The sequence below is a fragment of the Pavona decussata genome, unplaced genomic scaffold (assembly GCF_977016875.1).
Source record: "Pavona decussata unplaced genomic scaffold, jaPavDecu1.1 SCAFFOLD_134, whole genome shotgun sequence".
In the NCBI taxonomy this organism is placed as follows: domain Eukaryota; kingdom Metazoa; phylum Cnidaria; class Anthozoa; order Scleractinia; family Agariciidae; genus Pavona; species Pavona decussata.
Genome location: NW_028145547.1, coordinates 982,501 through 1,002,213, shown reverse-complemented (window position 1 = coordinate 1,002,213; position 19,713 = coordinate 982,501). Strand labels below are relative to the sequence as shown.

At 39.1% G+C, this 19,713-nt stretch overlaps 1 pseudogene; it reads right to left on the bottom strand.

The window, feature by feature from the left end:
* Nucleotides 1-14,768: 14,768 nt before the first annotated feature.
* LOC146467601 (uncharacterized) lies at nt 14,769-16,982 on the bottom strand (annotated as a pseudogene).
* Nucleotides 16,983-19,713: the final 2,731 nt, after the last annotated feature.

Here is a 19,713-nt window from a genome sequence, read left to right as displayed (position 1 = left end):
TCTCCCTTTCTGCTCTCTCTCTCTTCTTTCTATTTCTCTCTTTTGTTTCATCATGTTGAGGCACGTAAGGTGATGGATGTATTTCAGTACAAGGTCTTGATCTACCACATACTTCTCATAGAAAACTTAAATGTTGCTTTCTTTTTCAAGTGAGATTTCACCTGTAGGTTGGCAGATAAATGTGTGCATATTCCTCTAAAAAATAGGGTGACCCTACCCCCATGGGTAGTTCTTAAGGCAGTACTCAAGAATACAATTTTCCTCGACCAGAAAGCTATCTTAAAGTGGAATATTGTTTGAAGCCGTCATCAGTAACACTTGAGAACTTTCCTTCTAATTTATATAGCGCATCCGAACACGAAACTTTTTCATTTGTAACACATGTTTCGATGTGCCTCACATTTTCGTCAGTTACAAAATAATTTTAAAAAACTGATTGAATTTACAACAAATGTTTACATATACATAGGCAAGTGAAAATAAACGATAAAGACGAACGTTTCTGGAAACAAAGCTTTAAGTGTAGGTGTAAGGTTGACGTGGTTAACTTGTTCATTAAGAATGAGTTTTTCGTTGTTGATGTGCATAGCTAATCACTCTGTCGTTTTCTTACTTTGGAGTAAAAGTACCCTTAGATGTCCTTCAAATGTCAGGTATTTCTGGCATTTCGCAAGCCTAGGTAGTTTGAAATTGAAATTGCAAGACCAATATTTCAGTCCCATTTGTTATTAAGAATGACATCGATTGGACCATTACTTCCGGGATGATTGTTTATTGCTTCCTTGATAAGAAGCGAGGCTTGGAATAAACTTTTGATGCTGTTATGATGCATCATGAATGGAATGCTTGCTTCATGTCGTTTCCTACTGGTAGCCTTAGGACTGCAGCTGTATACTCTCTCTCTCTCTCTCTCTCTCTCTCTCTCTCTCTCTCTCTCTCTCTCTCTCTCTCTCTCTCTCTCTCTCTCTCTCTCTCTCTCTCTCTCTCTCTCTCTCTCTCTCTCTCTCTCTCTCTCTCTCTCTCTCTCTCTCTCTCTCTCTCTCTCTCCCTCTCTCTCTCTCTCTCTCTCTCTCTCTCTCTCTCTCTCTCTCTCTCTCTCTCTCTCTTTCATCTTTTCGTTCTTGCTTTTATTTTGTTTACGTGTGTATGATCGTAAATAAGTCGTAAGTAGTCGTTATATTTTATACGTATCGTAAAAAAAATTGTAACATAAGTAGCACGAATATTCTATTATAAGTAGTATAAGTATCGTATTATTAGTAGTGTAGATATTGTATTATAAGTAGTGTAAGTGTTGTAAATAGTATATTAAGTGTCGTATTGTAAGTAGCGTTAGTATTGCATTGTATTGAAAGTAGTATAAGTATTGTATAATAAGTAGTTAGTAGTGGACGCATTATTTTGTAAGTGTAAAAAAAACAAACAAACACATGATCATTTATTCACCAGGTTTAATAGAAAATGAAATTCGAAAAGAACATTTTGGTAAAAGTCTTGTTTTCCTAAAAACGAAAATTAGGAACTTTCCATAGCACCAATATAATATTCTTCAGATGGAATAAATGATAAATGTAATGGAATATTTTAAGCCTGGTGAATAAATGAGAAAGATGCATTATTCAGTAAATGAATAGGGGCATACTCGGAAAAAGGAGTCGAAAATAAGACCTTCCGATCACTAGTTCGGATGCTCCGAACTAGTTATCCAAACTAGTAATCGGAAGGCCTTAGGTTCGACTCCTGAAAGGAGAACTCGGATTTTTCCCGAGTATGCCCGTGTCATTTACTGAATAATGCCACATTCTCATTTATTCACTAGGCTTAAAATATTCCATTACATTTATTCCATTGCGCATATGCCTCACATGACATTCCAATCCAAGCAGTATGCAGGATGTTTGTCACGTGAACCTAGTCTAATAGCCTTATCTCCCACGAGTCTTCTATAGCTCAGTGGTAGAGAATCCGAACTTATAATCAGAACTGGGTCTTATGCTCGACTCCTGAAAGGAGCACTCGGAGTTTTTCCGAGTATGCTGGTGTCATTTACTGAATAATGCATCATTCTCATTTATTCTTCAGATGTTTGGTCCCAAGGGCTCCAATCACAACAGACATACATCTGTAGTTCCAGATTATGATGATGTTGATGACGACCACAACGACGACGGCGACGATAACGATGATGATGATGATAATGTTAAATATTATCACAATGAAGTAGCACGTGCAAGGCTTCCCTGTGTTCTCTTAATGTTATACTTATTGCTGCTCAGGAAGGTGTCAATGGATCATTTTTTTAGGTTATTCTCGTAAGAGTAATTGTAGCGCGTTCCAAGTAGTAAATGTATTGTAATAATATGCATTGCAGGTCCACATAAGCTTTAATTAGCTGCAATACATAACAACTTGCTCCATCAAATAAATTATTACGAATGTATGTATGTAATGTCTTAGTGACGAATTGTAGGCACGTCTCGTATTGTAGGTGATTATATTAGTAAGAAGTGTACTGTTACGTTAGCGATGTATTATCAGTTATTTGTTGTATTGTAAGCGATGCATGGTATGTAAAAAAATTTGTAAGTTTTGTAGCGTCCTGTAAGTAAGCAACGTAAGGTAAGAGTACTTAGTAGGAACGGGTAGAAGCTTGTATGACCATTAACCATATTTCCGTAGCAGGATGCAGTTTTAAAGTTTCCTTAACGACTTCCCTGCAAACTTTCCGCCCCCCCCCCCCCCCCCACTCTCCCCGTCCTCCCCTCCTTATCCATGGATTCTTAGCCACGAAGCGCTAATCCCAAAATTAATAAGGTTTATTGGTAAAATCTCTACAAAATGAATGAAGGTCAGTCAAAAAACAAACAATTGAACAAATGCACCTTTTAATGTTACCGCACACTGTACTACAAGTTAACTTTGAAAAATGCCACTTAGCCATAGCAGCCTACACTATCATACTAAAGCAAAAACAAAAACTCCGCACATTTTTTTGTGCCTCTGGTCCTTGAATGGCACATGGCTTTTAACGTCCTAAAAAGCAAGCAAAGAAACACACAAGCAAGTAAAATGTTTAATCACTGAAAGGCCGACGTTAATAATATTTTATTATTATTATTATTATTATTATTATTATTATTGTTATTATTATTATTATTATTATTATTATTATTATTATTATTATTATTATTATATATTTTTATTTTAATATAGCTCAAATTTATTACAAAAGGTTTCAAACGATAGGATTTTACCATCTTTTTGAAGGAGGTCGCCAACTCGTATGACTTTTTTTTTTTTGAACCAGCTTTTGTGAAATAACGATTTACCGTACGTTGATTAAAATGTTTTGGTTCTTCCCAAATTATTTCTTCATGGGTATCGAGGGTTCCACACAATCTTTTGTAATCTGCCATTGTTTCAGTACATCAAGGTAAAAGGGTGGTAAACTGTTAGTTTGCAGTTTGTTAACGTTATGGTAACAGTCAGGCAGTCAGATAGGTTAGATAGAAGAAAGATCCTCGCAGTTAGTACGCAACTTAATTAAGCAGTTGCGAAAAGAAAGCCTGAAATAAATTCGAACTTCGAATCCCATTCAAGCCTGAATTTTTTTCAGGCTTTCTTTTCGCAACTGCTTAATTAAGTTGCGTACTAAGTGCGAGGATCTTTCTTCTTTCTAAACTTTCATCCGCAGTTCAATATATGATGTTCAATATAGTCAGTCAGTCAGTCATTCTAAGTCCACCCTGTTTTTTCTCGCCAGTGATTGTTAACTTCTTAATCTTTGCAGGCATTCCATCCCAAATGAAACTGAAAATATTGAATTGATTTATTTTTTAAATTTCTTTTTTAAATTTTTGAATTTCTTTTTAATTATAATTAGTTGTTCAAGGATAACAAGTACAGACGCATTGTAAATTAATTTTGAAAGTCCTAAGGTTTTACCGACGTTTATTTTGCCATAAAACGTAACCTTAGTTCCTTCTCGTCAAGCTGTTTAAAGCCTTTTCGAAGCTCCGAATTTTTTCTAAGAAATTTGAATTTACAATTGCCCTGTCCCCTCGTCCGCCCCCTTTTTTTTACATTTCTTTTTTGTATTGTTACAATCTGAAGAATAATAATTTAATTGATTTTGCTCACCTGAGGACTAGCAAGGTCCCTGCTTCAAAAAAAAGTCGTCGATAGCGATATCGCCAGTGAAGCTACTTCCTCTTTCTCCTCTAAATTTTACCTAAGGTAAATAGAAGGATGCATAAGTTTAGGTGCTTACCACCTGCGAATATAGAGCGGTTTTCAATCGAGTGTCGTAAAACCAAAACCAAAACAATTATTCTGGCCAATCACAACAGGTGCAAACAGCGCAATGAACCAATCAGAATTCAAAGCAAATACATGTAACCGGCGTAAAGCGCGGGAAAACACGTGCAAGCGAGGCACGATTGGTTTTGGTCTTACATCTTATTGGTTGAGAAAGTGGCGCGAGTTTTGTTAACCAATCGCAGCGCGTAGAAAGGTAAAACCAAAGCAAAAACGCAATTACTTTCGACGCTCAATTGAAAACCGCTCTATACACTCGTTTAAAAAAATTAATTGTGGGTTTGTGAAATGTGTAAATCGTTAAAGATGCGATCTAATGAAGTTATGGGGCGATCTAACCACCAAGTGCATATTTCGTGCTTTAGTCTTTGTCCGCGAGAAATGTTTAAATTTTAAGGAGTAAAAACTGCACGTGCTTTTATTTTCTAACAAGAAGAATGCAAAAGTTTCACAGAAAGCTGTCGTGTCCTATCCTTCATGGTTTATACCATTTAACGAGGAGCCTTTTTTGAATCGAGTGCAGCGAAATGTACGCTGATAGGTTATTTAAACTGGAAACAACCAACTTAATTTGTCATTGGTTCGTTTTAGGTAATCACCTAGGAATTTTTCCTCGCGAAGCGAGGCCCGAGCCGGCCCGAGCGGAGCTAAGCTGCGCGAATTCGAGCGGAAAATATATTTACATATAGATATCTGAGCTGATTTTCCAGAAGGTGGCTACAGAAATTAACGTTTTTGTTAACTTTTCTTAAGATACCTATTTATTTATTTTTTTTTTTGGCGTTTCTTATTGAATTTCACATCAGTAAGTAAATAGACTACAACGGTCATTAAAAGAAGTTTGTCAAACAAAAATCTCCTCCCCCCCCCCCCCCCCCTTCGTGTCTGTTTATAGCACAGTCAGCCCCATTCTCTCTCAAATGTCTATAAACCGCACAACGATTCGGAACTAAAGTATTGAGCTGATTTTCCAAAAGGTGGCTACAGAAATTGAGCAAATTGACCCAAAATCGCACTTCTCGACTAACCGATCACTAGCCTAACAACGCTACAGTTATAACGGCGAAAAATAATCGAATACCTTTTCAAACTAACGCTTTTTGAAGAGAAAATCCTTGCCATTTCTTGTTCGTGTTTTACATATTACTCTAAGTCCCGGATGTTGACAAAAAAATTGGAGAGGGGAACAACATACAGCGGTTTTAAACAAGAAAATAAAACGGAGTCTTTGGCCGAGTGATTAATTCCCGATAATTTCACGATACCCGACTAGAAATCATCCCTAAGACCTACTTTCTACGGCCAAAGACTCAAGCAAAGCTTACAATGTGCAATCCTTAGTCCCCGCCCGAGTAACTGAAAATTACCCGTTTAGCTCAAAAGAGAACTAGGCACAGGAAGCATATTAGACGAGGCAGGACACCTGCACTCGTAACACTTCTTCCCTCACTAGACTTAAGGATGTTCTCGGGAAAACTTTGCTTTGGGAAGCCAAACAAAACGCTATGTCTAATGAATTTGTTCTGAGCTCAGAACGGGCGCCAAATTCAAACCCAAATCGTTAAGCGGTTAAAAGACGTTTGAAGATGTCCGCAATGTTGCCTAGCAACAGTAATAAACAAAGTATGAATGACGTCAGACAAAGGGAAGGTAGCTAGGCAGTAACAGGTTGGGAGACATGCTGCCGTTAGCAGTTTGCTGAAGCAAAATTTGCATACATCGAAAAAGTTTGCGTGCCGGATCAAATTTCAACTGCAGTGTTCATCAATATCCACTGGATACAGAAATATCTCCGCAGAATCTTTTCCCTTTCTTCCAGAAATCTTTTTTGTGAAAGATTGCATTGAAGAAATTACACGTTTTGTGGCCGCGGTAAAATAATTTTCAGTGGAAAATAAATTCATCAAACACGACAGCGCTGCACGCCCGTTGTACATTTCGTCGCGTCAGAAATAGATTTCAACCGCAAACTAGCCTGTGGAACTACGAAAAGAAATATTTGCTATGTTCAGAAACCTTTTAATCTCTCATTTGATACTACAATACGAGTAAAGAGGGCTTTCAACCCAGCCCCAGCTTCGTGAGGGTTTGCGAGTCACGTATTTCTAGTACTATAATACGCAGTGAACCAAAAAACAAACAAACAAACAAACAAACAATATTTTGCCGATCTTTAGGTGTGTTTAAAAGCCATGAGTTTTAAATACTGACCTAGACGATAATTCTCCGAATTACATTATACTTCATGACAAACAATTGCCCATTTCAAGAGCAACGAGACGGCCTGTGGACCCTGGCTCCTATTTCACAGAGGCTGAATAAGTTAATGTATATCTGCCAAGATTTAGTTTTTTCTCTATGATAAGGTGGTTAGTGTTTCAATAAATTGTGGTGCTGTGTCAGTGTTGAAGTGGAAACAAATACCGAGTGGAAGCTCTTTTAAAAGACACTCTCGTAAGCAGACAGCTCTACTTACGACCGCCTTTACAAAACCCCGTTTGGTTTCCTATTGTCGGTTTTCACTCACTGTTGACTGTCATGCAATTAAATAAAAAAAATGCGAAACCATTTCATGATTGAAAACAAGGAAATGACATGTTACGGATGATGAATAAATAAGGAATCTGTCCAAGTGTCAGGTCTCTACGGTATTCCGTACTCGAGTTAATTGACAAATGTTCCACACAAATTTATAGAGCTCAGTATGGAGACGCCATGTTGGTGTCCCTCTGAGGGGCACCAACATGGCGGCCTGAAATTGGAAAAAAAAACATCTGGAGTTCACTTTTGCCAGAAAAGAGGTTTGTTTTCCCTTGTGAATTTTCCGCTGTTTAGATAAAGAGATTTCTCCTCAAAATGAAATTGTTTAGAATGCTGAAAATAACCCGACGAGTCACCTCAAGAGTCATTTTTAAAATACGGAACAGCTCTGTCACGGCCGGACACTTTCAGAGGATACGATTTAGACTTTTCTTTTGTTTTTAAACTCCTAGCTGTAGGCGGACCTCCGAAAGGAAATTCCATTAGCCTCTGAATCTTATTCTAATCAGGCAACTTCACAACACCGTTAGTCACAATAATTTTACCGGTATATTAATTACAGTTTCTGCTATTATCTCGGCATTGCACAAGGCGATGAAACAAAAAAATGAAAATCATTTAACGACGGGTAATTTTTTTGCATTCCCAATGTTAATTAATTTTATTTTTGTTAGCTGAGCAAGCTCCCGCAAGCGGCAATCTCTCTCTTACACCCCTAGAGGCCGCTTAGGAGAACAACTCTCGTAAGCGGCCAGCAGTGCGTTACGGACACCTTTTTGGCGCCCCGAGGGTGTCCGCTTCCAAGAGTTTCCACTGTACTTCGTTGTACCAACTAAGTTGATAAGGCAATTTGGCCACAAAAGAGAGATTTGAGAGCTGGCGATTCGAGCGTTAGCTATCGAATCTCTCTTTGGTGGCCAAATTAAATTAACTTATACTCTTTGTTGATAAAACAAAATGTTTATTTCTTTCTCTTTGCCCCTTACACGCTTATCCGTTTTTGTTTGAAACAGAAATTATTCTTTACGGATTGGCGTTCCGTCCACAGGTATCTGAGGAAAATAGTGACACGCTCCAAGAGTGTGTGGTCAACTGAAAAAAAAAAAACTTTCCGTAGGCGATGACGTCCCAAGGTCGAATTCAATGGACATCGTTTTCGAAACCGGGTCCGTTTTGGGTAACCATTTTTATCGGATACGTGTGGATAACAGGCAAAAACGCAAAAACCTTTCGCGTTTGAAAGCTAAAAGGGATGAGTGTCGATGCCTTTCGACAGAAGAATTTTTATACCTATATGAGCAAATAAAAGTACAAAGTAGATTATTGGCGTTTAGATACTATAGGTTCGCAAATTGCCAGAAACATACAAAGTGACAATACAAAGCTAAAAGTGTTTGCAGCAGCAATGAAATTTTTCTTACCCGGTACACTCCTGAGACAGATGTAGGAATATTTGCATCATACCAATTGTTCCCGTGATCACCACTTGTAGAGAACACGTTCCTGCTATTGATTGACACATCCAGTCTCCCAATCGTTGTACCATACATGTGGTAGGAGAATTTAAGGCAATTCGTTCCGCTGAACTTCATCATGGGACTGATAAGTATCGCATAATCTCCCCGTACTCGAGGACTAGACGTTTCTATGTACATGTAATGTCCTGTGGCAAAATAAATGTGACTGACTTTTTCGAACTCTTCCAACAAAGTTAACCTGGGCTTTTCTGGTTTCATGTCATTGCCCATTACAACCCTTGCAAACATCGAGGCCATTAAAACAACTATATTAATACTTGAAACGTGGAATGTACTAGGCTAATTCTCTTGGACGTCATGACGTGAAAATTACGTCATTTGTTCTGGAAAGCTGTCAGGCGCTATTTCGGATCTTAGAGTTAAGTGGCACCAGTCAGAGCAGGAACTTTTAAAGCCATTCCCCTCTATCTTCCACGGGTTGAGTAAGGCTTACAACTTCCATCGTTATTAAACATCATCATACTGATGCACATACTGATCCAATCTTTAGCGTGAAACCTTGGTATTTTAAAATTTCATGACATACACCTATTTCAATTAGGTTTATTCGTGTACTCTTACCAAAACCGTAACCTTCCTTTAAAATTTGACTGTATATTCACCTTACAGAAAGAAATTCATTCGTATCATACAAGAAACTCTCATTTATATCGTTTGCCTCTTTGTCGAACTAACATCAAACAACTTTCCGTTTTTTACCAAGGACCTAAATTTTACAACTCTATGTGTACCGAAATCGCCAACTCGTCCTCCTCTGTCTCCTTTACAGTCAATCCAGGTCACGCGTAAACAGTAATTCCAAGAATGAAATGAACATTCGAATTTCTCTTTGTAATGTCCGACGTGTGAATGAAATGTTGGACATCTCTCTGGAAATCGTTCCGAAAAAGACGCATTAACTGAAAAAAAGATTCAAAATACTTGGGAAACAATTGTTATTCTTGAAATATTCAATTTTGCAATGTAAAAAAAATTCATAGCTTTATACTGTCAATAAGCTAGGGAAATTTATACGGGAACTCTAAAATCTCGTTGGCGATTTTGAAAACTGACATGTAAATTTCAAAACTGCGTTCAAATTTCAAAAATATCGTTCACGCGTGACCTGGGTTGACTGTAAGAGAGCACTTAAGGCGTTTTTCTGTAATAACTATTATTAGTGTTCATACAAATGTGTTTAAGTATTAACTCTTTTGCAGCTTTTCATTTCATATTGTATTCTTCCGTTTGACATTGTAATTGTATGAAATTGTTATTGTATCCGTCGTCATGTTCTTATCTTCTTTTTTGATTCCATCTTGTAAAACAATAACTGAGGAGACCTAATTAATATAAGCTTCATAGTTTCCTTTAGGCCTCCTCGCCATTGTTAAATCTATTTTTATTTTTTTTGTTTTCATTTTATTTGTGGTGTGGCAAAATAAATAAACTTAGACTGAATTATGAGCAGCAGCAGCAGTAGCATTATAACTGTCGTCAGTTCTGCAAGCTCATGGTTTTTTAACAACGCCACACTTACTTTCAAATCAGAAGACAAGCCTACTGATTTCAAAAGAATGATTTTATAGTTTTATGTTTTGTTAACCTACCGTTTCCAGAAGTATGGTCAGAAGAGGGTCCTGTTGAAGGAGACCCTGTACTTCCTCTTTTTCGAGTCCAGTCAAACCTGTCATTTTTGTCCTGTGTAAAGCCACACATTGAGCTGTCAAAGTTGCACCCGATGGTTACTGAAAAAAAAAACACATTATGGTGAAACATTTGGCTCCACCAAATTGATTGACACACATAGTTTCATGCTCATTTCCAAGTAGGAATGGAGGCCGACAGCGTGAGGGACGTCTTTCCAATTTTACATTGTTCTAGTGATAATCAGGTAACCATATTATAAATTATCATTCTTGGATATGGTCCTTGCTACAGCAGTTAAACCTAACTTTAATTAATTAAGAGCACCCTCATAATACGGACGTCCTTGTCATGGCCATTTTGCTTGGTCCCTTTTCACGAAATTTCCTCAAAATTAACCCAGATAAAAAGGCCAAGGCTAGTACGGGCCCTAATACTTAACAAAACAGTGTCCTTAATAATTGCCTTTTACTATAATTAGTTTTGAGCTTTAATTTCAAGAATATTTCACTAGTTCATGAATTGTTACGAGCTCTCACTCAAATAAAGTATTGTTGTTTATTGTTCTTTTTTAACAGAGAAATTTCCCTCTAGCTGTCAAGCAAATTTAAAAATGTTTTAATAACTAACTTCATTTCAGTTGTAGTGCTAACGCCTTGCGTCCTGGAGGCTTGGTAGGAGGGTTTTCTTTATTTTTCAATGCAATATAAACATTTACAAAGAACATTATTTTTATCAACCATTTATTATCAACGAATTACAAATACTAATACGGTTGTTCCAGTTAGCGACTAGCTAAGTTACAAGCTAAGATATACTTTTTTATCGAGTTTTGACAGTTAAAGATTGAACTAGCACAAATTGCCAATTACAAAAAAGAGGCAACGACAATAACTTAGAAAAAGGAAATAAAAAGAAAAAAAAAACATCACAAGTCCAAATTAAAGAAGGCGCTTAAAAGGTGTTTTGGAAGGTCGTGAAAGTCTTATTTCCGATAGCTATTTTTTTGTGAATATTCAGTTATTCGCGTAGAAGTGTAAGGAAACTATCAAAGGAGACTTTAACGTCGTGTAGACAGCTGCAGTGTATTGAGAATTTTGCAATTACAAGTGTGTAGTTTAATGAATATCTGTGTTCTATTAGTTAAAAAGCCCCATATATAATTATACTAATTGATAACGTGAGAGATCTAGAAGGTCTTCCAAAAGGCTATAGCAGGGGGGCAGTGTAAGAACATGTGATCTAATGAGTGTATATCAAGGGCTCTAAACAGACTTATTTTGGTTGCAAGAATGTTGTGGATAATCTTATATTGGAACATTGTTATTGCAATGTCATTTTTGATCTGGATAGGTAATTCGTACACTTTAAGTATGGTTTCATGAGAGAAATCATATCTTAAGATGTTATTTTCGGCGGTGGGTGGTACGAATATTTTCTTCAACAGAATGCTATATACATATTTTGTGGAAATATTTTTCTTTTGTTTTCCCACTTTCTGGAAATCGCGAAGGAGACTTTTTAATTGCAAATTTCCAAAGATTGGTATACCGTTTTGAGACCAAAGTACAAAGTAAAGGGGATTTTTAGCTTAGATTTATTACAGACGTTTTCAAACGATAGGTATTTGCCATCTTTTTGAAGGAGGTCGCCGACTTGTATGATTTTTTTGTTGAACGAGCTTTTGTAAAATAACGATCTACCGTTGATTAAAATGTTTTGGTTGTTCCAAATTATCTCTTCATGGGTATGTAGGGTTTCTATACAATCTTTTGTAATTCGCCATTGTTCCTGAGTATCTCATGGTAAAAGGGTGGTAAATTGTTAGCTTGCAATGTGTTAACGTCATAGTTACAGTTTGTCAGAAAAGTTGGTCTCCCATACTTCTTCAGGGTTACTTTAGGGATGATTTTCCAGGATGCTTCATTTCCCGAATTTATGCGCGGTATCCAAGCGACTTTTACTGTTATGTTGTTATTTTTTGTCCAATGTATATCGCCCAGTGGCACAAGTCTATTAAAACCGGAGTTTTTAATTTGCCTGAAGGGAGTTAAATTTGCGGCGTTTTATTTTGCGGGTGTTTTTTTCCTGCGGGAGCAAATATTTGCGGATCGAGGTCAATCCGCAAAATCCGCAAAAATGAGAACCCGCGAAATTTTCATGCTACACGGTAATAAGGGAAGAAGAAGAAGCGGGGAAACTATTGTTTTATCTAAGAGGAGGGTACCATGTGGTATAGAGACAGGAAAGGTGAACATAAAGCTTAAACAAAAAAAAAAGAGAAAAGGATATTCAAAAATCGCAATGGTCTCAGCAATCATTCTGTCGCTGTGGATACTTTAATTTGAACGAGCTTTGAATCTCCTCCAGCACACACATACCCTTGCACGTAAAAGGTATTCAACAATAATCTAATCTATTTCCTCACTACAGATGTCATTCAGTAGTAAGTGCAGGTTTTTCATGCTCACAAGAAAAGCAAAGCAGCATTCCGTATCTCTAAGGCCTTTGTTCGATTCACCGATGATGATGATGATGATGATGATGATGATGATGATGATGATGATGATGATGATGATGATGATGATCATAATGATGATGACGGTCGTTACCCAAAATTTCAGTTCCCGATTTTAAAAACTGGAAAATAATTTGAACCATCGCGCAAATCTCTCCACAACTATGTCTCCATGTAGTGTTATGTAGGGCAATGCAAAATATTACTTTTTTCCCTTTTTTATGTAAAAAAAGGCTTAAACTGGATGGTTTATGCTCAAAAGCGTTCCTCTTAAAAGGAAGAGCTACTCAGTATGAAAAGGCCGACTCCGAGTGTGACAGACAGCTAAAAGTTAATTACGACTTGATAGAAGTGTCAGATGGTTGGTGTTTCTCTATCAGTCAGAGAGAATTTGTCCAAAAACCCATAGAAGAAGTTGGAAAGAAAATCCTCGGTCATTTGTCAAGTACTCACACACAAAGGAGTCAGATGCCAAGTACTTTAAAGAAATTCTGCAAAACAGTTTGAGTCCTACCGATATGAGTCACTCCTACGAGTACTACTTGCACCTCTTCAACCATGGAATAAAGTCACACAAAGAAAAAGTAATGTGCCTGATTGGGGAGATCATGTCAACAGCGGGAAAACCAGTCTTTTCACGCCAATCATTGGGATAGTTCCTGCAAGGTATTTGCTTGTCTTATAAATGTGTTACAGAGTGTTTCCTTATTTCGTCACGGCAGCCGTGTTCGTGTCTCAAACTAATCCGCAGAGAATCGAACTCTATTCAGATTATGCAAAACGTTTTTCTCTCAGTTTAAAAAACATGGCCGATGATTACGTGTGTGAAAACACTCTATATATCATTACCTTGTCCATTTCTTGTCATGCATGACAGCCCTCTTCCACTTGATTGATAATAGAGAGTGTTTTAAGCAGAAATTGTTGAGTGCGAAATTGGAAGTGTTTTTAACTGTTATAACGGGGCGTTTGAGTTGTTACAGGTGGAATCGAGCGTTTGTAGAGATCTTGTTTCCGTGATCGTGCACTGTTTAATGAAGTTGTCGATGGTTTTTTTGTCATCAGGTACATAGCCATGGTTACAAAACAGAAGGCCTTTAACAAAATTCTCGTCCACCAAAATACACAAATTTTCTTTATGGATGAAGCCCATGTCAAGCTCCTTGATCCAGATGACTGGAAGATATTGACTCAGGGAGGCCTACCACTTAGGGTGGCAAATACAAGAAATCAAACCCAGCGGCCATGGACGCCCGCCTTCGCAAGTTCCATCTTAGAAGTCTCAACGCTCCACCACTGGCAGGAGTGCAGCAGTCATTGCAGGACAACGCAATGGACTGCATTGTTTGGGCCAGCAGTATCGCACGCACTCCAGATGATGAGGTACCCCCTCCGGTGCCCGGATCCACTGCAAAGCCGAACGAATTTGACGAAGAGGAAAAGGAAAGATTCAGAGTCATCAACCTAGAAGAAAACAGTGATAGCGAGCAGGAAGCGGACGAAGAAGGACAGATTTCGTCAGAAGAGGACTCTATCGAGGCGGGAGAAGAAGAAACCCGTTTCTGACGCTGATTCAACGTGTTCCGATGGATGGAGAAGGACACTCGAGAAGATTTCGAATCTTCGGGATCGTCAGCCATGCCACAGTCTAAAGAAGAGGCAGCTTGGTTTAATTGCTGCTGGAATGAAACGCGCGACAAAGGAGAGAGAAGATGCAGCCGAGCGATCTAGGGAGCGAATCATCAGAGAGACAAGACAACACTGGATCTCGCTTGGTATGATAAGACAAGAAGATGCCCACTTGCTAGAGACAGTGGAGGGCCCGTACCATTCGAGAATCGAACGTTTTAGGGCCGGGTATTTCGAGAAAAAGAAGGAGGAAGAACAGAAGATGTTGGAGGAGAAAGCAGCCAAATGATTCAAGAACGAATGGGTGTGGGAGAAAGAGAAGGAACTTCGACAGCTGCAAGAGCAAGAGGAAACAGCAACGGACGCGGAGGTCAAACGCGCTTTGCAATACATGATCGGAGTAACGGTGGAGGCGCTTAAGTTGCACTTAAACAGTGAGTGGGACGATCTACCAGGCCTCAGCAAATTGCTCGTCGCGGAAAGAGCGACACGAGCATTGGACATGAAGTGGCTGTCCAGTCAACAAGCCCAACGAGTTACAAGTGTATGGGCGCCTATGCCTTATCCGTTTGATGGGTACGAATCCGATAAGCAAGACATTTTCATCACTAAGCAGTCACCGAGATCGAAGTCAAGGGGCACGAGCAGCCAGCCTGTGCAGGGACGCAATTCCAAGAAACGGCCAGCCCAGACAAGTACTCCCGTTTCAAAAAAGGGAAGAATAACACACTTCTTCAGGCCGAGTCAGCAGTGACATTCTAGTAGAACGTTCTTGAGTAAGAGTAAATTGGCCACGGTCAGTCAAATGTTAGTACATTAAATGAATTCAAATTCTTTGAAGTGATAAAATAATAAGTGCCTTAACTTGAGTTTCTGTGTATATGCCTTATACTGCACAGAAACGACGAAGTGAGCAGTTCAAACTCACACGCGGTTAGAAATGTAATTGAATAAAGTTAACATTTTCGAGTCCTTAACGTTTATCGGTAAAGCAACTTAGAAAGTGATCCTCTGAATCTTCGCACTACACGGCTCAGCAGAGAGTTGGCTGTTCGTCCATTTTCAAAATGTAATTCGGAAACCCTGAGAAACTTTCCATTGACCATAGCCGTATCGCTTAGTGCCTGCTTTTAGATAACTATCTTCCTCGGGGGGTGAACATCAAACCATTTTTTCTCGCGGAGAATCCCATCACTTTGAACGCATTTTCCTGCTTTAGTCTCGAGACGCCTGCAAGACGCCCTGGCGCAGTTTCTGCGATCATTTCGACCTCGTCGTTTGAAGAAGTATCAGTTTTTTACCGTTTTGCCCTGGTAAAGACGTCGACTTGTCTGAAAGCCTCGAGCGCACGTCCATTTCTAGCTCCGAACCCTTGTCTCAATGCAGTCGTTCCAAAAATTCGTGCGCCTTGCTTACGACCTCGCGCGATCGCTGCTTTTGATTGTGGACCCTTGCAACGACGGAGCTGTGTTTCTGGTTTTCGGAGATCGTGTTTTGCGCGCTGCTGCTAAGATTTTTGCAACTTGTGGTCTCGACTATTTGGCGATAGCGAGTCGGGTGAACATACTTGCCTGTTGCATCAATTATCAATTTACTCATTAGCTCTCCTAGCTTGTTATTTTGTCCCCCATTTCTCGTAACTAGTACATAATCGCAGTTAGGCTTGAAAAGAGGGCGAATGTGGTTGATGTAGCCATCTAACACTTGCATGCAGGTGTCAGTCAGGAAAAGAGAATCGAAGCCATATTTTCCCGCTGTCTTGAACATTTTCTGATCTATAAATCCACCGTTGGTCTTGGCTTTGTTCACCATTTCCACGGTCAAATACTGATATGTCATCGGACGCGAGTCTTTCACCTTTATAAACAAGGACACGGCTAGAAATTTAGTAGCAAATGACAAATCCAGTGGCAAAACATTACCCGGTTTGTCTTTGCATGATTTCAGCACGCTCCGGTAGCGCCGCAAGTAACGCCCCACCACTTACAAAAGCTCTTCATTCGTGTCCCAGTGTCGCTTGGCTTCTAAGGCGTCGATGTCCAGTTCGCTGGTCCACTGCAATCGCATCATTTTGGAAACAGTTTTGCGCACCTTCTTCAAGTACATTTCTGTCAAAGCCAACCCTATCGATAGCGATTCCGATGCTACATTCACTTTTCCATAATCCCCCAATTCTGCAATGGCATCTAAGTAGCCTATGCGTCCTGCGTGTCCAAGTTCCAAACATCCTGTATGGTGTCAACAAAATTGAAAAGGAGATTAGGCGAACATAAACTAAAGTCGTCAATGTCAAACGTGAGCTCCTTTTCGTCTTTTCAACACTGCCAGTGAGCCTAAAAAAAAATTTTTAGCAATGTCGCTTGTCGTGTCAAAAGAGGCAACTGTCCTGATTTACGTGGAATCTTCTGATCATTGGCTTTGGCTGTCTGGCTTTTCTTCGAAATAATAGTACCAACGGTGTTTGTTCTTTACGTGTTTTCTGCAGCCTCTTTGCGTAGTAAATCCATCATGATTACAGGATTGCACTGGACAGTGAAAAAGGCCATCACAATCGCCTTCTTCTAAGTGAAGCCTCTTGGGTTAGGCGATGCCTTTGGCAATTTTGACCAGTTGACCTCCTCTTCTCGTTTGCTTATTTTAAACACCAACTTCAAGTGTTTCTCAGGAGAAAAACCTATTTATACTAGCCGACTTGCAAATGGTTCCTTAAGAGACACTACGCCAATGAGATATTATTCGTAAAATCATCTCGGCCCACACTTGATCAATTTTGCCCCTTGTCGCATTGTCACTTTTGTATTTGGTACACGCATGATGAAAAGGAACAAAGAGACAAGTCTGAACTTACACGGGCTTGCCCAAACGCCAATCAACTAAGAACGGTTTGAACTGTAACGGAATGACACGCTCCGAACAGCTTATCATAGAGGAGCCATCAGGAACAATTGTTCCTTTCTGTACAGACAGTTAACAGGAACATAGTGTTCCTTTCCGTGTTAAGTGAGCAGCTACATTGGGAACATTTGTTTTCCTTTCATCCAATGAGAACAGATAAAAAATTGGAACTGTTGAAAGAGGAACTTTTCTTCCTATAATGATAAAAGAGGAAGCACCTGTTCATTTTCACTAACATAAAAAGGAAATTTGTGTTCCAGTTTGCTACAAAAGGAACCCCTATAGTTTCGAATTTTCTGGCCTTGGTTTCCATTATGGATTAGTGTGGAGACAAAGTGCCTTATGCGCATTTTTATTTAACTTAAAGCAATTTAAGGAACAAAACACAAAACCGCGCGGAACACTTGACTTTTAAGAAACCACAATATTATACGTGTGTCGCCACTTAAAACTCGAATTAGAAATGTGTCCTTTGGTAGAAAATGGCCCATTAAGACACAGGACAGAAATTCAATGGAAAACGTTTTGTTTAAAGCTAAAAATTAAGCTTTCATTACTTTTGGGAAATGTAGATGATGATAATAATGATGATGATAATGATAATGATGATGATGGCGATGATGATGATAATGATGATGATGATGACGATGACGATGACGATGATGATGATGATGATGATGATGATGATGATGATCATGATGATGATGATGATCATGATGATTATGATGATCATGATTTAAGGGCTTATACAGGCATATCTGGGTTTCGCGAGCGCGAAGACGAGCAACGCTTGTGGAATGCTAGTCATGCAGATTTTCTCCCTCCGACTAAACTAGACAGTATTTTATACTCACGCAAGACGATGGGGATGGCCGGGGACTACAACGCCAGAGCTTTGAAAAATCATTGCTGACTGTTTAACTTCGACTCCCCGGTCGTCTTTTGCCGTCTTTAGCTTATGGACGACCATTTCTTGCGGAACAACGCAGTTTCTTTTGTTGCACTGTCAACGACGACCGTAGACATCTGGATGGTGCGGGCAGATGGTAAGATTGTTATTCAACTCATCCTTACAGAATTTTAAATTCCATCAATGTAAAGACTTGTTCTGGGGCCCTCGTAGCTTGATCAGAAATATCACCGATGCTTGTATCGAATCAATGTAAGTTCAGTAAACTTAGCTTCATATGCTGCATCAACAACATCAGATAATCGATAACAATACTAACATGCGCGCACGAGGATTTCAAAATTACATTTCACTGTCAGTTTTGTCGTCTGCAAACACGTTCCTGGCGTTGGGACCGGGATGACTGGAGATGTCTTTTTGGCATTCACCGAAAAAACGCAGGTTGCTGTAATAGTACGAACTCTGACTGCAACCTTACTCGACGTCTATCAAGGACGAAAATGAGCACGGAGCCACACATGTAGCCGACTTATGTAGACACTGCAAAATATGACATCGCGCAAGAAGAAATACAGTTGCTAGAATCGAGCAAACTATTCCAAACCAAGAACAGCAAGAACCGGTGTTTACCTACGCACATTGCTATTTATAACCATTTTGCGTAATTGTTGATAAATAGTTATGTACACAGTGATGGCCATGATATGCAAACAATATTAGTTATTTTTTGGTGCTCTTCTCTCCTGATCGGACTGACAACGGTTGGCCTTATTGCTCGCATTAACTGGGATAGTTCATTAAATGTCAATTTTGCGGGCATTGAAGCGGTACGTGCTCTTCAAATATATTAAAGCCGTGTAGCTGTTGAAGATAATAACATGGCCAGCCTTGCACTAAAGTGAACGCATGATTTTCTCTACCAGCTCTCATAACTCAGTTCTGTTTATAGTCTAGGACTTGCAAATTGAAAACAGAGAGACCTTATTCTTCAGCTTTTAGAATTCTCGTCTTCGCTTGTCCAGCTCAATGTTGTGCCTGTCACGACATTTTACTGACAGTGAGGATGAGATGCATCTTTAACAAACCTGGGATTTAAAAACTGCAACATTTGGGCAACTTTACTGAGCCAAAGGCGTTTTTGACGCAAGTCGATTAGTAATTTAATGAGAAATTATCATCTGTGGGGGGTTTCATAGGACCGTATTCTCAGAAGGATGCTTAACTTAACTTTAAAAGATCGTTTTAAAACGCTAAGCCGTCTTCCCGTTTGAAAATGCACCAAATCTCGTCAAAATTTAACGCCGGCTGCGACACGATCACGGCATTTCACATTATGCCGGAATTCTCGAAAACGAAAATCTTTGGAAAGTTTTATTGTTATTTTCGGAAGAAGTTCTCCAAAGGAATTCTTCTGAGAAAAAAAATCCAAAATTCCGGTTTTGACGGCGAGTTCTACATATTCTCAGGTCAACGGAATATAAAACCCCACACGGCTTATTTATGGTGCTGTGCTACAACGCACCTTCACATCGATGCCCGACAAAATCCCCCAGACAAACACAGGTAAAATTGTACACTCCATCTATACAAGTTCCTCCATTTAGACATGGATTTGATGTGCATTCATCCGTATCTGTAAAAAAGAATTTAGTAACGGCATACGATGTTACTCTAAAGCTGTCTTGAGGAAAATTTCACATGCTTTATGCTCACATCAAATGCACTTACCTCCCTGACCG